Genomic DNA, 17,468 nt, shown 5'->3' with positions numbered 1-17,468 from the left:
ACTTTTCTCAACAGTTTTTTTTCCCAACATTTCATTATACATATAATAATTATGAATAGTTGCTAAAATTTATTAGGCATGCACATTGTAAGAAAGCTTTACACATATAAGAAAGAGTAATTTTTACAATCCATCTAAGAAATTACTATGTCCATTTTACATTATGGAACTGAGACTCACAGCGGGGTACCTAGGTTCAAAAAGCAAATACCAAGTCTGGTATCTGAATGGTAAATTCCTCTCTGTAATAATTACCTTATCTTTCTAAATACTGCTGGAAGATCAATCTTTCTAATGGAATTTTGGAAAAAAAAAAAACTTGAAGACTTACCACATTTAAAGTTGGTGCTTTACATTTCTGTTATATTCCATTTCCAAACAAAAGAGACAATATTTCTGATTTTGGATAAAAATACTGTTGTACTCACTCACTTATGCACGCAACAAATATTCACTGTGCTCAACTGATGCCTTTTTATGTCCTTTTACTTAATCTCGACATGAAGGTGCTGCAGTTACTTTAGAACAGTTACACAGACTCAGTGTTCTGGGTCGCAACACACTGAAATCTTTGTAAACAGATTTAGTGAGCAAAGAAATACTTTTGGGTTTTATGAAAAATTTCAGAATCCCCACCCCCTGGTGGGCTACTGTCCATGGGGTCACAAAGAGTCAGATATGACTGAGCAATATGGCACAGCACAAAACTTTTAAGATATAAAAAGGAGAAGTACTAAAGTTCGGGTAAGCAATGAGAATGACCAGAAAGGAGGAATAAGGATTAGTGAAAGGGGGGAAATGGAATTGACCCCAAGGTCCACTGGTCTCTCATCACCATGGTAATGGAGACATCTGTCCCAGTGGACAGAGGACCAAGATGGATGGCCAAAGCTCCACCAGCTCCTCCTCTCTTGTAGAGCCTTAAGTGGAGCAGAAGTCAAGTGTTTTTACAGGTTGGACTTTACTATAACTCAAGGTCCTGCTGTCTTCAAGACAGCTGTTTGTTTGCAGAGGCCATCAGCCATTAATCAGAGAGATGGGGCCGAAGTTGCTGCCAGCCCAGCAGGCCCAGCATGTGGCTTTCAGAGCAAACCACCAGGTAAACAATACCGTGAAGTGGCTGAGCTCCTCAAAGCATTACCTAGAGACCAGTCTATTTAAGCCGGAAGAAAAATAGCACTTCTGCAGAGAATATCTGCAAGAAAAGCAGAGAAAATAAAAGCAGAAAAATTTCCCATTGTAAATGTCTTCAGTTTTATAGCTTTCTCAATAAGGACCCTGCTTTCATCATTTATTTTAAACCTAATATTCATTAGGCTTCAAATAGAAGCAGAATTGATTCCCCCTTAAATATAGCTCCCCTGTTCTTCATCAGCTATGATAGTTGCTGTCTTGTCTTACCCATCTACAAACAGGAGACAGCCGCTGACAGTTCCTTCATCTGCTGTCCAAGGGTAACCATATACTTTATTCTCCAAACCTGGGACTTTTTTTGCTTGCTATAATTGTTAGACTGGACATAACAACAGCAGGTCTAAATTGGGACAGTTCCCAAGCACACCAGGACATAAGGCCCCCTACACCGTACGCAGTTACTTCAAGGAGAGAAGTGTGATTAGGTCACATTTGTAGTCACTGCTTTAAACCTAAATGGGATCCTGTATTTTTATTGGACTCAAATGGATATTTTATATTGTAATGTGCTTCGATATAATTCTTTAGCCCTTCACCCACATTTCACTGATTAATCTACTGTTCATACATTTGAATACATTTCTGCAAAATATGGAAAAGACACTTACATTAAAAATTCCTCAGTATGCCACCAGATAGAAAAGAACCAGGCCAGAAAGCAATCTTATAATTTATGTGGTCTTTCCACCTGTTTTGCAAAATTAAAAACAAACTAAGGGACATCGAGTCTCTTCCCTAAGGTCACATTGCTACCTACAAAAGAGAGACCTTTTATGAGTACCTTTCCAAAGCATACTCCAAGCCACTGTCATTATCCATGAAACCCAGAACTCAAACAGATGAGCCACAGCCGACTCTATAGAAACAAACCCAAACTTAGCACCAAATGGTAGTGTCACAATGGTAGAATTTCTACCCTGTGAAAGACAATTAGACTGCTGAGGCATTCAGTTCAATACAATGAGTGAAATTAGCCCCCAGACAACTTTATTTTGTACCCATCTTTTAGCTAAAAAAATAAGAATGATGGCTTCACTTATCGAGCTTGGAATCAGATTTTATCAGTCAAATTAAATGTCTGAAGAAATGTCATCAAAAGACTGGCTCCCAAAATTCATCTACATTTTCTGTAATGAACCTAACAAATTAATTTATAATGAATAGATCTCTTATTTTTACTTCAGAAAGCAGGCTTGATTTATGTTGATCCTTCTTTCTTTCCATATTTATTCAGATATAATTGACATATGATGATGTACAAATACAAGACAGTGATTTGCGGTAGGCGTATTTTGCAAAATGATTACCAGTATAATGTTAGTTAATACATCCATGTTGTTGTTGTTCATTCGCTAAGTCACTTCCAACTCTTTGTGACCCTGCGGACTGCAGCATGCCAGGCTCCTCTGCCCTTCACTATCTCCCAGAGTTTGCTCAAATTCAGTCCGCTGAGTTGGTGATGCCATCCAGCATCTCATCCTCTGTCACCCCCTTCTTCTTCTACCTTCAATCCTTTCCAGTGTCAGGGTCTTTTCCAAAGAGTTGGCTCTTGGCATCAGATGGTCAAGTATCGGAGCTTCAGTCCTTCCAGTGAATATTCAGGGTTTATTTTCATAAGGAATGACTGGTTTGATCTCCTTGTAGTCCAAGGTACTCTCAAAAGTCTTATCCAGCACCACAGCTTGAAAGCATCAGTGTTTTGGCACTCAGCATTTTTATGGTCCAACACCCACAACCTTACATGACTACTGGAAGAAACATAGCTTTGACTATACAGACCTTTGCGGGCAAAATAATGTCTCTTTCTTAATATGCTGTCTAGGTTTGTCATAGCTTTCCTTTCAAAAAGAAAGTGCCTTTTTAATTTCATGCCTGCAGTCACTGTCCATAGTGATTTTTTAGCCCAAGAAAATAAAACCTGTCACTCTTCTACTTATATTTGCCATGAAGTGATAGGACTGGATGCCCTGGAGTTAGTTTTTTGAATGTTGAGTTTTAGGTCAGCTTTTTCACTCTCCTCCTTCACCTTCATCAAGAGGCTCTTTAGTTCCTCTTTGTTTTCTGCCATTAGGATGGTATCATCTGTATATTTGACGTTGCTGATATTTCTCCTGGAAATCTCGATTCCAGTTTGTGATATATCCAGCCTGGCATTCCCCATGATGTACTCTGCATATAAGTTAAATAAGCAGGGTCATAATATACAGCCTTAATGAGTTCCTTTCCCAGTTTTGAGCCAGTCCATTGTTCCAGGTGAGGTCCAAACTGTTGCTTCTTAATCTGCATAGGTTTCTCAGGAGGCAAGTAAGGTAGTCTAGTATTCTCATCTCTTTAAGACTTTTCCACAGTTTGTTGTGATCCACACAGTCAGAGGCTTTAATGGAGTCGATGAAGCACAAATAGATGTTTATTTCTGGAATTCCCTAGCTTTCTCTTTTATCCAGTGAATGACAGCAGTTTGATCTCTGGTTCCTCTGTGCATCTGGAGGTCCTTGGTTCACATACTGTTAGAGCCTAGCCGGTAGTGTTTTGAGCATTACCTTTCTTGCATAAGAACAATTATACAGTAGCTTGAACATTCTTTGGCACTTTTCTTCTTTGGTATTGGAATGAAAACTGACCTTTTTCAGTCCTGTGTCCACAGCTGAGTTTTCCAAATTTGCTGATATATTGAATACAACACTTTAACAATATCATCTTTTAGGATTTTAAATAGTTCAGCTAGAATTTCCTTACTTGCACTAGCTTTGTTTGTAGTAATGCTTTGTAAGGCCCACTTGACTTCACACTCTAGGATATCTTGCCCTATGTGACCACACCATTATGGTTATCACTATCATTAAGACTCTTTTTGTACAGCTCTTCTGTGTATTCTTGCCACATCTTCTTAATCTCTTCTGCCTCTGTTAGCTCCTATTTCTGCCCTTTATCATGCACATCTTTGCAGGAAATTTTCCCTTGGTATCTCTAATTTTATTGAAGATATTTCTAGTCTTTCCCATTCTATTGTATTCCTCTATTTCTTTGCATTATTCATTGAAGAAGGCTTTCTTTTCTCTCCTTGTTATTCTCTGGAAATCTTTCTTCAGTTGGGTATATATTTCCCATTTCTCCTTGCTTTTCACTTCTTTTCTTTTCTCAGTTATTTGTAAAGCCTCCTTAGATAACCATGTTGCCTTCTTATATTTCTTTTTTTGGGGCATGGTTTTGGTCACCACCTCCTGTGCAGTGTTAAGAATCTCCATCCATAGTTTTTCAGACATTCTGTCTACCAGAGCTAATCCCTTGAATATATTGGTCACCTACACCACATAGTCAGAAGGGACTTGATTTAGCTCATATCTGAATGGTCTATTTTCCAACACTTTCCTCAATTTAAGCCTGAATTTTGCAATAAGGAGCTCATGATCTGAGCCACAGTCAGCTCCTGGTCCTGTTTTTGCCGACTATATAGAGCTTCTCCATCTTCAACTCAAAGAATATCATCAATCTTATTTTGGTTTTTACCATCTGGTGATGTCCATGTATAGAGCTGTCTCTTGTGTTGTTGGAAAAGGGTGTTTTTTATGACCAGTGAGTTCTCTTGACAAAACTCTGTTAGCTTTTGCCCTGCTTTATTTTGCAGCCCAAGGCCAAACTTGCCTGTTAACTCCAGGTGTCTCTTGGTTTCCTGCTTTTGCCTTCCCATCCCCTGTGTTGAAAAAGACATCATTTTGTGGTGTTAATTTTAGAAGGTCTTATAGGCCTTCATAGACCCGGTCTGCTTCAGCTTCTTTGGCATCAGTGGTTGGAGCATAGACTCAGATTACTGTGCTATTGAATGGTTTGCCTTGGAAATGAACCGAGATCAGTCTGTTAGAGATTGCACTCAAGTACTGCATTTCATACTCTTGTTGACTATGAGGCCTACTCCAAGTCTTCTAAGGGATCCTTGCCCACAGTAGTAGGTATAATAGTCATCTAAATTAAATTTGTTTCATTTAGTTCACTGATTGCTAAGATGTCGATGTTCACTCTTGCCATCTCCTGCCTGACCATGTCCAGTTTACCTTGATTCGTGGACCTCGCATTCTAGGTTCCTTGGCAATATTGTTCTTTATAGCACTGGACTTTACTTTCACCACAAGACACATCCACAACTGGGAGTCATTTCAGCTTCGGCCCAGCCACTCCATTCTTTCTAAAGCTATTAGTAATTATCCGCACTCTTTCCCCGTTGGACACCTTCTGACCTGGGGGCTCATCTTCCAGCGTCGTATCTTTTTACCTTTCACTCTGTTCATGGGGTTCTCCTGGCAAGAATACTGGAGTGGTTTGCCTTTCCTTTATACAGTGGACCATGTTGTGTCAACCCTATCACTTCACACACTTACTGTCATTTTTGTGGTGAGAATTTTGGAGATCTCCTTTGGGCTTCCCTGGTAGCTCAGAGGTTAAAGTGTCTGCCTGCAATGCGGGAGACCTGGGTTTGATCCCTGGGTTGGGAAGATCCACTGAAGAAGAAATGTCAACCCACTCAAGTATTCTTGCCTGGAAAATCCATGGACAGAGGAGCCTAGTGGGCTATAGTGCACCGGGTCGCAAAGAGTCGGACATGACTGAGCGACTTCATTTTCACTTTCACTTTCTCAACAACTTTCAAATATACATTGTTGTTAGGCGCAGTCCCCATGCACACTGTACCCTCTTTTTTTTTTTTTTCTTTTTCCATTCATTTCCATGTCTGGGTCGTTGTGAATAGTGCTGCAGTGAGCACGGCGGTGCAGATTTACGTGAGTTCACTTCCTCGGGATGTGGACCCAGAACTGGGCCTGCTGGATCATGTGGTTCTATTTTTATATTTTTGAGGAACCTCCATACAGATTTTTCTGCGGCAGCTGCATCAGTTTACATGCTCACCATATGTTGATCCTTTTAAGTGAAGTCTGCCTGAATCTAGAAATGTTAGTTCCAAAAATGAACTGGCTTGTTGCACTTTATTCCAAAGGTAGTTTAAGGATAAAATTTGGCCGAGTTCTTCTCTCCCTTGCTTTGAATCCAAATAAAGAATCTGAAACTGCTTAAAGTATATAGAAATAGTGAATGTAATAAATGTTTTGATGGAAATCCTAGAGTCAGCATGAAATATGATCTGTGTTATTCAGAATGAGGGTGGCTCTGCTTAGCTGCACTAATGTTATGACTCTACCATCTGTGCCATTATCCAAAACTGGACTTGAAAGAGATCAAAATATAGGAATAGGATAATGCAGTCTGATTTTGGATGGCAAGTAAGAGGTTAGAATATATGCACATCATTTGCCAAGAAAGGGAAAACTCCAAAATGTACATTTAGATACGGATACGTATGAAAGAGTCACTAAGAAGAGAAAATATATAATTTTAAACTTGTTTGTTTCTATATTTAGGACAAGTCATCATTAAGCTAAAATAGAGTAAACTTCAGGCTATTATTTCAAGCATGTTCACATGAGATTAGACCATGGTTTTCAATCACGTGAAACCAAACTTTACATTTTTCTAAATTTTCTAAAACACAGCATCCTAGTACTATCTGTCGCATATTAACTCAATAAATAGTATCAAATAAAATGAAGCAAACTTCTAGCTTAGTTCAGTTCAGTTCAGTCGCTCAGTTGTGTCCATATCTTTGCGACCCCATGAATCGCAGCACGCCAGGCCTCCCTGTCCATCACCCACTCCCGGAGTTCACTCAGACTCACATCCATCGAGTCCGTGATGCCATCCAGCCATCTCATCCTCTGTCGTCCCCTTCTCCTCCTGCCCCCAATCCCTCCCAGCATCAGAGTCTTTTCCAATGAGTCAACTCTTCGCATGAGGTGGACAAAGTACTGGAGTTTCAGCTTTAGCATCATTCCCTTCAAAGAAATCCCAGGACTGATCTCCTCTAGAATGGACTGGTTGGATCTCCTTGCAATCCAAGGGACTCTCAAGAGTATTCTCCAACACCACAGTTCAAAAGCATCAATTCTTCGGCACTCAGCCTGCTTCACAGTCCAACTCTCACATCCATACATGACCACTGGGAAAACCATAGCCTTGACTAGATGGACCTTTGTTGGCAAGTAATGTCTCTGTTTTTGAATATGCTATCTAGGTTGGTCATAACTTTTCTTCCAAGGAGTAAGTGTCTTTTAATTTCATGGCTGCAGTCACCATCTGCAGTGATTTTGGAGCCCCAAAAAATAAAATCAGCCACTGTTTCCACTGTTTCACCGTGTATTTGCTATGAAGTGAAGGGACCAGATGCCATGATCTTCATTTTCTGAATGTTGAGCTTTAAGCCAACTTTTTCACTCTCCACTTTCAATTTCATCAAGAGGCTTTTTTAGTTCCTCTTCAGCTTAAATTTAATGAATATCCTGTACATATTAAGATTTGGGGCAAAATATTTTGATATCCAGCGAAGTAAAGCAGATATAATTTATTTGAGGAAAAACAAACAAACAATAAATCAGAAGTCTGAAGTCCTGGCTTTGAATCTAATTTATGTGTTGTGTGTTTTTTGGTAATTTATCAGACTTCTTGCTCAAAAATCTCAAGGAAAAATGATGACAATCTCACAAAATAATTATTATATATTAGAGTAAGAGAGTATAAAAACATTTTCATTAGAAGAAAGACAAAGCACAAAATTGATATTAAAAAAATGCTTTAAACTATTTAATCTTTCTTTCAATCCTTTGACACAGTGCTCAAATGCCCCCCGATCTGGAAGAACACTGACACTTACATATGAGTACCCGTGGAGGAGGTGGCGTTAGAATTTTCAGTTTCCTTCAGGCAGATAGTTTCACACCATTACATGCAATTGCTTTAGAAAAGAAGCACTAATGATGCAGTCCCTAGAATAAACAGCTCACTTGTGATTTTGTGAAAGACTCAGTAAAAGAACAAAATGAAAGAGCTCTGTCTCTGCTGATCCATGCCTGTCTGGGTCTACGTCCCAGGGATTACCATTATTAACTATGCACGGATGCTTTAAAGAGAGGTGTGTGCCCAGTAATCTGGTGTATCGATGCAGCTGTCCTGCTCCTCAAACTCATTCCCATTTTCTTTCATCCAGTAAAGAGTGTTCCTTTACGGGAAGATATTTGATAATAGAAGAAAAAGATGGAGTGGATAAATCAAAGTTGTTCTGAAGTAGAGAATTTAATTGAAATACAAGTTTTGCATTATCTACAAAAGGATAAAGATAAAGGATATTTATCTGCATAAGGATAAAGAAGAGAAAAAATAATTGACTCTCCTTGGAGTGGAGTGGCTGATAAAGTCTTCTTGAAAGTGAAAACTATGGAACTGATTCTGGAACTGGAGTGGGTGTTTTCTTTAGTTCTCTTAAACTCAGTTGTATGCTGGTAAACGGTTAATAGCCAGTTGGGTAGAGGAGCTTAATTTATAGCATTCTCTAATCTGCTTGGTCTAAACTCCTCCACGCTGACCAATGCCTAGCTATCCACATAGCGTCACTGGATATGACATTGGGAAGAGATGGGCATTAGTGCTTTCTTTTGTAATATTTCCACCAGGCAATACTTCGGGAGTGCAGAAGAATGCCAAATACAGTAAAATAATTAGGAATGTATGAGATCGGAGTAGTTATTACCTCTATTTTTAATATAATTGCTTTAATTTTAAGTATACATAATTTAATCACTAATATTGACTATTTTTAGCAATCAGCTTGCAACTTTCCTGAGTATTTAGCATTGGTTTCTCACTTTCAATTTTTCACACTCTTTCAGAGATATGGTAACCAGAATGTAAGGGCGTATTCTAAATGCTGACACATGCTATAATTTAAAGAGCAGAAGATAATTATTTGCCAGCCCTTGAGGGCAAGAGTTATTAGGAAGACCTTAAGATTCTCCCTGTATTCTTGAGGTATGGTTTGAAATCCTTTAATTGATAGATAAAGTTTGGGTTTTGGAGAAGGGAATGGCAAACCTCTTCAGTATTCTTGCCTTGAGAACCCCATGAACATTATGAAAAGGCAAAATGACACTGAAAGATGAACTCCCCAGGTCAATAGGTGCCCAAGATGCTACTGCAGAAGAGTGGAAAAATAGCTCCAGAAAAAAACAAAGAGACTGAACCAAAGCAAAACAACTCAAAGTTGTGGATGTGACTGATGATGGAAATCCAATGCTGTAAAAAACAATATTGCATAGGAACGTGGAATATTAGGCCCATGAATCAAGGTAAAATGGAAGTGGTCAAACAGGAGATGGCAAGAGTGAACATTGGCATTTTAGCAATCAGTGAACGAAAATGGACCAGAATGAGCTAGTTTAATTTAGATAACTGTTATATCTATGACTGTGGGCAAGAATCCCTTAGACGAAATAGAGTAGCCATCAGAGTCAACAAAAGAGTATGAAATGCAGTACTTGAGTGCAATCTAAAAAAGACAGAATGATCTCAGTTCGTTTCCAAGGCAAACCATTCAATATCACAGTAATCCAAGACTGTGCCCCAACCACTAATGCCACTATGCCCCAACCACTAAGAAGCAGAAGTTGAACAGTTCTATAAGAGCTTTAAGACCTTCTAGAACTAACACCAAAAAAGATGCCCTTTTAATCATAGGGCAGTAGATGGAAAAAGTAAGAAGTCAAGAGATACCTGGAGTAAATAACAGGCACATTTTGCCTTGGGGTACAAAATGAAGCAGGGCAAAGGCTAACAGAGTTTTGCCAAGAGAACACACTAGTCATAGCAAACATCCTCTTCCAAAAACACAAGAGATGACTGTACACATGGACATCACCAGATGGTCAATACTGAAATCGTATTGATTATATTCTTTGTAGCCAAAGATAGAGAAGCTCTATAGAGTCAGCAAAAACAAGACCAGGAGCTGGCTGTGACTCAGATCGTGAATTCCTTATTGCCAAATTCACTTGAACTGAAGAAAGTAGGGAAAACCACTAGACCATTCAGGTATGACCTACATCAAATCCCTTATGATTATAGAGTGGAAGTGACAAACAGATCCAAGGGATTAGGTTTGATAGCCTGCCTAAAGAACTATGGAGAGAGTTAACAAAGTTACAAACTGTACAATGCCTGTAGTACAAAATTGTACAAAGTACAACTGTACAAAGATGTACAAAGACAGGTGTACAAAGTACAATGACAGTTCTACAAAGGTACAGTCGCAGAGTTACAGTGGCAAAGTTATTTACAAAGACAGTTGTACTCTATGTAGAACTATGGACAGAGTTACAATGACAGTTGTAACAAAGTTACAAACCGTACAATGACAGTTGTATAAAGCTGTAAAAAGTACAACTGTACAAAGGTGTACAAAAGTACCACGAAGTTGTGCGAAGTACAGCAAAGTTGTGCGAAGCTGTCTTTGTACAAAGACAGTTGTACAAAGTACAATAACAGTTGTACAAAGTCAGGCAGATAGACTGCCTGAAGAACTGTGGACAGAGTTACAATGACCATTTGTACAAAATTACAAACTGTACACTGACAGTTGTACAAAGTTACAACTATGTAACATTGTACAGGAGGCAGCAATCAAAGCCATCCCCAAGAAAAAGAAATGCCAAAAGGCGAAATGGTTGTCTGAGGGGCCTCACAAATAGTTGAGAAAAGAAGAGAAGCAAAAGGCAAAGAAGAAAAGGAAAAAATATCCATCTGAATGCAGAGTTCCAAAGAATAGCCAGGAGAGATAAGAAAGCCTTCCTAAGTGACCAATGCAAAGAAATAGAGGGAAACAATAGAATCGGGAAAATTAGAGATCTCTTCAAGAAAATTAGAGATACCAAGGGAACACTTCCTGCAAAGATGGGCAAAATAAAGGATAGGAATCACATGGAACCAACAGAAGCAGAAGATGTTAAGAAGAGGTGGCAGGAATACACAGAAGAACTATACAAAAAAGTTCTTAATGGCCTGTATAACCCATGATGGTATGATCACATACCTAGAGCCCGACATCCTGGAGTGCAAAGTCAAGTGGACCTTAGGAAGTATCACTACAAACAAAGCTAGTGGAAGTGATGAAATTTCAGTTGACCTATTTCAAATACTAAAAGATGATACTGTGAAAGTGCTGGCACTTGGTATCCCAGCAAATATGGAAAACTCAGCAGTGGCCATGGGATTGGGAAAGGTTCATTTTCATTTCAATCCTAAAGAAAGGCAATGACAAAGAATGTTCAAACTACCACACAATTTCACTAATCTCACATGCTAGTAAAGTAATGCTCAAAATTCTCCCAGCTAGGCTTCAACAGTATATGAACCGTGAACTTCCAGATGTTCAAGCTGGATTTAGAAAAGTTAGAGGAACCAGAGATCAAGTTGACAACATCCGCTGGATCACTGAAAAAGCAAGAGTTCCAGAATACATCATATGAAATGCTGGAATGGATGAAGCACAAGCTGGAATCAAGATAGAAGGGAGAAATATCAATAACCTCAGATATGCAGATGACACCATGCCTATGGCAGAAAGTGAAGAGAAACTAAAGAGCTTCTTGATGAAGGTGAAATAGGAGAGTGAAAAAGCTGGTTTGAAATTCTACCTTCAAAAAACTAAGATCATGGCATCCAGTTCCATCAGTTTATGGCAAATAGATGGGGGAAAAGTAGAAACAGTGATAGACTTTATTTCCTTGGTCTCCAAAATCACTACAGATAGTGACTGTAGCCATGAAATTAAAAGACACTTGCTCCTTGGAAGAAAAGCTATGATGAACCTAGACAGCATATTAAAAAGCAGAAATATTACTTTACTGATAAAGGTCCATATAGTCAAAGTTATGGTTTTTGCAGTAGTCATGTGTAGATGTGAGAGTTGGACCATAAAGAAGCTGAGTGCCAAAGAATTGATGCTTTTGAATTCTGGTTCTGGAGAGAAGATTCTTGAGAGTCCCTTGGACTGCAAGGAGATCAAACCAGTCAATCCTAAAGGAAATCAGTTTTGAATGTTCATTGGAAGGACTGGTACTGAAGCTGAAGCTCCAAAGCTTTGGTCACCTGATGTGATGAACTGACTCATTGGAAAAGACCCTGATGCTGGGAAAGATTGAAGGCAGGAGGAGATGGGGATGACAGAGGATGAGATGGTTGGATGCCGTCACTAACTCAACGGACATGAGTTTGAGCAAGCTCTGGGATTTGGCGATGAACAGGGAAGCCTGGCATGCTGCAGTCCATGGGGTCTCAAAGAGTCTGACACACCTGAGCGACTGAACTGAACAGATGAACGTTATGTAAATTTTATGAACTTATTTTCTGGAATCAAGATTCCCAGGAGAAATATCAGAACCTCAGATATGCGGATGACCAACTCAATGGACGTAAATTGAGTGAACTATGGGAGACAGTGAAGGACAGGGAAGCCTGGCATGCTGCAGTCCATGGGGGAAACAAAGACTTGCTTAGAAACTGAACAACAACCACACGGACACATCAGGATTTTTTCTGTCTGTTTTCTGTCAGTTTCTACAAACATTGTAAGAAATCTTGTCTTTAGTAAAATATATTCTAGATTGAGATTTTTTAATACATATTTGATTGCAATGCTTATTGAATAATAAAAATCACTGAAAAAAGTTTTCCTTATCATTTTTTTTCTGGTTTTATTTAATCAATTGTATTTTTATTGTTGAATTATTGTAGTTTCATTCTCATCAAAAACACAGTGAAGCTAAAAATGTATCATCATAAAATTTCTGGTGTAATTGGTGCCATAAGAAAAGAATGAAAATAAATCATTTATACAAGCTGAAAACTTTGTTTTATATACACAAAGTAAAAATTTATGATTTCAAAAGCACCAGAAAAAAATAGTTAGAATGCTTTGTAAATGCCCAAAACTAGAATGCAACATCCTGTACAAGCTGGCCGTGTGTTGTAACACAGCATTTAAAATGGCAGGTCCCATCTTCTGAGGTGTGGGAGACACAGCCCAACATCAGTAGACAAAGCTGTGTATGTGCTGATATTTGGACAGAGACTGACACAGCAAATGGTCTCTTCTCTATGGCTCTTACTTTGTGGAAACTATGGTTTAAGATCTGTGTAAGGTTATTCTCTTCCCCAGTGCCATCTTTTACGTTGAAATGCAAAAGAAAATAATAGTAATAGTAATAGTGCTTACTGTCAACCTTGCATTGATTTCAGTCCATTTATGAGCAAGTTATTTTCCTGACAAGCATGGCTCTCTAAGAAATGAGAATAAACTAAAGAGGAATGCACAGAGAAGGACAGCAGGAAGCCTGCACTCTTTTTATGGCCTTCAGCACTTTACCCGGCCCTGGCCTGATTGGAACACATTTCTTCTAAATAAAGTACCTGATACAATTTTAGGAAAATATGTAAGTGCATCAGTTTTTTTTCCTTTTAGAAGATTCAGAACCTTGCTATGTTTTGAGAAAATGCTAGATATAAAGAAAGACTCACAAAACTAAAATTTTACAATTTGAACTATTCATTCTGATGAAATAAAAATCCTAGGAGAGTTTTAGAAGCTGATTATTCTTGTCAGTGCTGATCCTTGTAATTTTCATGGAATAACTATATCATACCTGAGATTTTGTGAAATGTTGTTGTGCCTACAGCTCCTTGGCATCCTGGAAAACTTGTCATGTAATGTAGGGAGGGTGCCATTATTGTTTCCATTTGCCCTGGAGGAAACTGAGGCTCAGGATTTCAACTAAATTTATTCACCTGGACATTCATTCATTTACTCAACAGATAGATAAGCTGATGATCATGCACCTTATTTATTTATTTTTTTTTGCTGAATATATTAGATAACAGTCTAGGCATCATGTCAGACTTTCCCACCTGGGGATCTGGCAAAGAAACTGGGAACTCCCAGGGAATCTGAATTTTGAGGACAGTGAGATTTGGTTACAGAACTTCTACAGGACTGGGGAAACAGAGACTCTTGGAGGGCACAGACAAAACCATGTGTGTACCAGTACCCACAGGAAAGGAGCGGTGACCCCACAAGACACTGAGCTAGACCTGCTTGTCAGTTTCCTGTGGAGGTGTGGGCTGGCAGTGGCCTGCTGCAGGGACAGAAACAGCAGTCCTGGGAGGTGTGTGTTGGCACACGCCATCTTGCAGGTCGCCAGTAGCCCTGCCATAGAGCCTGTAGAGGGAAGGAGCACAGCCCCACCCATCAGCAGACAATTGGATTAAAGGTTTATTTAAAAAAAATTAAAAAGCTTTATTGAGCAGAACCCTGACCAGCAGAGCAAGATCCAACTATCCCCACAGCCAGCCCCTCCTATCAGGAAGTCTATACAAGCTTCATCCCCCTCCATCAGTGGGCAGACAGAAAAAACACAAAGTAGAATCCATAGGGTCTAGAATAAAACCACAATCACAGAGAGCTAACCAAAATGATCACATGGCCTTATATAACTCAATAAAGCAACACGCCCTACCATGCTGGGCCACCAAAGACGGACAGGTCATGATGGAGAGTTCTGGCAAAACATGGACCACTGGAGAAGTAAATGGGAAACCACTCCAATATTCCTACCTTGAGAATTCCATGAACAGTATGAAAAGGCAAAAAGGATATAACACTGGAAATGAGCCCCCCAGGTCAGTAGGTGTCCAATATGCTACTAGGGAAGATCAGAGAAATAGCTCCAGAAAGAATGGAGAGGCCGAGCCAAAGTGGAAACTACGCTCAGGTGTGGATGCGTCTGGTGGTGAAAGTGAAGTCCTATCCTGGACTTTACCCCAGTCTGTACCCCAACCACCAATGCCAAAGAGACGGAAGTGGACCAGGTCTATGAAGACCTACAAGACCTTCTAGAACTAACACCACAAAAATATGCTGTTTTTATCATACAGGATAGGAGTGGAAAATGTAGGAATTCAAGAGACCTGAAGTAACGGCAAATTTGGCTTTGGAGTACAAAATGAAGCAGGGCAAAGGCTAACAGAGTTTTGTCAAGAGAACCCACTGGTCATAGCAGACACCCTCTTCCAACAACACAAGAGAAGACTCTACACATGGACATCACCAGATGGTCAATACTGAAATCAGATAGATTATATTCTTTACAGCTGAATATGGAGAAGCTCTATACACTCCAGCAAAAGCAACACCTGGAGCTGAGCAGGTTCAGATCATGAGCTCCTTATTGCAAAATTCAGGCTTAAATGGAAGAAAGTAGGGAAAACCAGTAGACCATTCAGATATGACCTAAATTAAATCTCTTATGACTATGCAGTGGAGATGACTAATAGATTCAAGGGCTTAGATCTGGTAGATAGAGTGCCTGAAGAACTACAAATGGAGGTTCATAACATTGTAAAGAGGTGGTGACCAAAATCATCCCAAAGAAAAAGAGATGCAAGAAGGCAAAGTGGTTGTCTGAGGAGGCCTTACAAATAGCTGAGAAAAGAAGAGAAGAAAAATGCAAAGGAGAAAGGGAAAGAGATACACCCATCTGAAGGCAGAGTTCCAGGGAATAGCAAGGAGAGATAAGAGAGCTTTCTTAAGTGAAAAATGCAAAGAAATAGAAGAAAACAGTAGAATGGGAATGTCTAGAGATCTCGCCAAGAATATTGGAGACACCAAGGGAACATTTTATGCAAAGAGGGGCACAATAAAGGACAGGAAAATCAAGGACCTAGCAGAAGCAGAAGAGATTAAGAAGAGGTAGCAAGACTACACAGAAGAGCTATACAAAAAATGTCTTAATGACCCTGAAAACCATGAGGGTGTAGTCACTCACCCAGAGTCAGACATCCTGGAATGTGAAGTCAAGTGAGCCTTAGGAAGCATTAGCAGGAATAAAGCTAGTGGAGATGATGAAATTCCAGCTGAGGTATTTCAAGTCCTAAAAGATAATGGTGTTAAATTGCTGGACTCAATATACCGGCAAGTTTGGAAATTTGAGCAGAGGCCGCAGGACTAGAAATGATCAGTTTTCATTCCAATCCCAAAGAAGGGCAATGGCAAAGAATGTTCAAACTGTTGCTCATTTCACATGCTAGTTATGTAATGCTCAAAATCCTTCAAGCTAGGTTTCAACAGTATGTGAATAAAGGACCTGAAGATGTACAAGCTGGATTTAGAATAGAAACGGGAACCAGAAATCAAATTGTCAACAGCCTTTGGATCGTTGAAAAAACAAGAGAATTCCAGAAAGACATTTACTTCTGCTTAAATGAGACCATGCTAAAGCCTTTGATTGTGTGGATCACAGCAAACTGTTGAAAATTCTTAAAGAGATGTACCTGTCAGACCACATTACCTGTCTCTTGAGGAACCTGTATGCACGTCAAGAAGCAACAGTTAAAAACTTACATGGAACAAGGGACTGGTTCGAAATTGGGAAAGGAGTAAGTCAAGGCTGTACATTGTCACTCTGCTTATTTAACTTCTATGCAGTGTATATCATATGAAATCCTGGGCTGGATGAATCACAAGCTGGAATCAAGATTACCAGGAGAAGGATCAACAACCTCAGGTGTGCACATGATACCACACTAGTGGCAGAAAGTGAAGAGGACCTAAAGAACCTCTTGATGAAGGTGAAAGAAGAGAATGAAAAGCTGGCTTAAAACTCAACATTCAAAAGACTAAGATCATGACATTCTGTCCCATCTGTTAAGTCACTTCAGTCGTGTCCAACTCTGCACGACCCCAGAGACGGCAGCCCACAAGGCTCCCCCGTCCCTGGGATTCTCCAGGCAAGAACGCTGGAGCGGGTTGCCATTTCCTTCTCCAATGCATGAAAGTGAAGTCACTCAGTCGTGTCCGACCCTCAGTGATCCTATGGACTGCAGCCCACCAGGCTCCTCCATCCATGGGATTTTCCAGGCAAGAGTGCTGGAGTGGGATGCCATTGCCTACTCCATCACTTCATGGCAAAAGTGGGGAAAAAGTGAAAACAATGACAGACTGTTTTCTTGGGCTCCAAAATCACTGCAGATGGTGACTGCAGCCATGAACTTAAAAGACACTTACTCCTTGGAAGAAAAGCAGTGACAAGCCTAACAGCATATTAAAAAACAGAGACCTAAATTTTCCATCAAAGGTTCATATAATCAAAGCTATTTTTCCAAATAGTCATGTGTAGATGTGAGTGTTGGACCAAAGAAATGACTGAGAGCTTAAGAATTGATGCTTTTGAATTGTGATACTGGAGAATATTGTTGAGAGTCCTTTGGACAGCAAGGAGATCAAGCCAGTCAATCCTAAAGGAAATCAGCCCTGAATATTCATTTAAAGGCTGATACTGAAGCAAGCTTCA

General features: G+C 39.6%; 1 protein-coding gene across 1 annotated transcript in view; it reads left to right on the top strand.

Moving 5' to 3' along the window:
* The window catches only part of CSMD1 (CUB and Sushi multiple domains 1), a 2,070,567-nt gene that overhangs the window by 1,374,291 nt on the left and 678,808 nt on the right, over window positions 1-17,468 (top strand). The gene's annotated exons all lie outside the window — the stretch shown is intronic.

The sequence above is a fragment of the Ovis aries genome, chromosome 26, assembly GCF_016772045.2.
Source record: "Ovis aries strain OAR_USU_Benz2616 breed Rambouillet chromosome 26, ARS-UI_Ramb_v3.0, whole genome shotgun sequence".
In the NCBI taxonomy this organism is placed as follows: domain Eukaryota; kingdom Metazoa; phylum Chordata; class Mammalia; order Artiodactyla; family Bovidae; genus Ovis; species Ovis aries.
This window is presented reverse-complemented; position numbering and strand designations above follow the sequence as displayed.